We start from the raw sequence: 2567 nt of genomic DNA on the forward strand, positions 1-2567 counted from the left end.
GGCTCCCTGGGATCCCTCGGGGATCGTGAGAACTGGCGGAGCGCACCCGTTCCCAGCGGGGTGTCGGCGGTCCATGGCTTGGGGTCTGTCACCTGTTAGGAGAGGTTACCCATCACCGTGCGAGTGGGTTTGGAGGGGTGCAGGCTGAAATTGCGCCAAGTTATTCACAAAAGTGTATAAAATGCATCATCCCTCCCCCCAAATACTTGGAAATGCTGCTAAAATGATAATGTTTAATAAAAACATAAATAAAGTGATACCAGCCAAATTTTGGGGGGAAAACAGAATGATGTGGGGTAGGAGGAAGACAGGCAGGACCTCCGAGAGGATGAATTGAGGGGTGACAGGTCTCCCCCGCGGGTGCCAGCCCTGATGGGGAGCGCTGGAGGCGAGGGGACCTTCACCACAGTGCCCTGCGCGGGGGTCGCGATGGCTGATCCTTGGCCGGGGATTTTGGGAAGATTCCAGGGATGGGGACTTCTGGGGACCAGGATGTGCCGTCGGAGCCAGGCAGTGATCCCGGCAGGCAAACCCCAAACTTTCCAGCCCAGGTCAAGCCTTCGATCCCTGACCTCCCATCTCTTTCTGGTTGCGGCTCCGCTCGCAGAGTGGTAACTAATAAACACGGGATGCTAATTCCAATTCCTGGGCTCAAACAGGGATCCAGTGTCCTGCACATCACCCCCTGCCTATCTCCGGTGGCCTCGCTGGCTGTTTTTGAAACCCGTCTTATGGGACCGGCAGCGGCTGGTGGGCTCTCGCTGCTGTACCCGTGTCTGACGGACAAGAGATTGCTGTGCTGGCCTGGGGTGGTTTCCTCCGTGATTCGCTGGGGTTGCTTAGAGACGGGTGCTGGTGCGGTCCGGAGACGGAAATGTTCCGTCTTGGAAATGGTGAAGCTAAACTTTGCCTTAAAATGGGGGCAGGTCTGCTGGGAGAAGTGCATCTGCCTGTGTCCTGGCTCTGCTTTTGGGTCCCTGCAGGTGGTGGCCAGTGCTGGCAAACTGGGACCCTCTGCTCGGGCTGGGCACGAGGCCATGGGGAGGGGCAGGAAGCCCTGCACCCAAATCAGGGGTCTTGCACCGTTGCCGGCAGTTGGAGATGGATGCAGAGATGGGGATGCCCTCTTCTTGCCTTCTTACGCTCTCCTGGTCTCCAAGATGGTGGCTTTGGGGCTAAAGCCAGGCTGTGGGGACAAGGGAGCTGGACAGCAGCATCTGTCTCCTTCCCCTGCCGTGGTCCCGCTGCTTGTGCCAAGCTCGCCCTCCCATGCTGGCTGCCGAGCAGAGGTTGCGGACAAGCTGGTACCAAAAATGTCTCTGGTGGCAAGGGAGAGTGTAGCAAGATGATGCTCATGAATGCCAAGTGCTGTGGATTCCGCTGTGGTTACTAGGGATGCAGCACTGGCAGCCAGTGGGTATGAGACGATGCAAAGCAAAGGCACGAGCAGTAAGGTGACAGAGGAGACGGAGCATCACAGATGCAGCACTTCTTGGGAAAGAAGTCGAAAGTAGAAGCTGCTTTGGTTCCCCCATGATGGGAGCATTTAAATATAAGCGGGTGGGTGTTAACTGCTGCGGGCTGGAAGCATAAGGCAATAAAAAGAGAGGCTGAGCCCCCAAGATGGGAATGAGGAGCCGTTGAAGGCACAACAGCATTTCCCCATGTCTTGAAGCAGGAGGGTGGCCAGCGTGGTCCTGAGCACAGCTCTTCTCATGGATAGCATACGCTGTCTGCTCTTCCACGGCGTTTAATGTGGCACTAGATCAAGGTATCCCCTGTGGCTGCAGCGGGCTGGCGTCTCGCTGCGATTGCTGCTGACCATCTGGACTTGCTGATGTAAGGCATAAAAACAGCTTTTCTGTCACACCTGCAGAGACGCCACCAGGTACCCACCCTCCAGGGGACCAGCCCGTTCCCCCGTCCTGCTGCAGGGAGCTTGTTCCCCGTGGGCTCAGCCCACAAGCCGCTCTCTTGGAGGATGCAAGGTGCTGAGCTGGAACGGGGTGAAGAGCAAAGCTGTTGCTCTTGTCAAAGCCCATGCTGCGGGTGCAGTGGTGTGGATACACCCTCAGTCCTGCGTCGGTTTCCCTGTTGCTCAGAGTAACCCTGACCTAGATCCCGAAGGATCCTGGATTGTGCCCTCCTGCTTTGCGAGGACTTGATGCTTCCTGACCTGTCTCCCTTGCCCAGAGGAAGACCTCTGCACCACAACGGCTCCCTGGGGCCAGCCTGGTGCCTCCAGCCCCTGCAACACCCTCCCCGGAGTAGGGGGAGAGGGCAGAAACCCTCCTGTTTCGAAATGCAGCTTGTGCAACGCTGAAACATGGAATTCATCGCCTGTCTGGCAAACAGCTCGCTACGTCTCGGATGCTGGCTGGCTGAACGGGGATCCCCATCGGCGCATCGCGCGCTGCCGGGCTGTATCAGAAGTTAGTGTCCGTGCGTAAGCACCCTGAGCTGGTGCAGCTGACCTCCAGCAGCCTGCATGCTCACTGTTTGGGTCTGCACGCTGCTTTTTTTTTTTTTTTTTTTTAATTTTTTTACTCTAGCATTTATCATAATCA

This window comes from Pygoscelis adeliae, unplaced genomic scaffold, assembly GCF_000699105.1.
Source record: "Pygoscelis adeliae isolate BGI_AS28 unplaced genomic scaffold, ASM69910v1 Scaffold202, whole genome shotgun sequence".
Classification (NCBI taxonomy): domain Eukaryota; kingdom Metazoa; phylum Chordata; class Aves; order Sphenisciformes; family Spheniscidae; genus Pygoscelis; species Pygoscelis adeliae.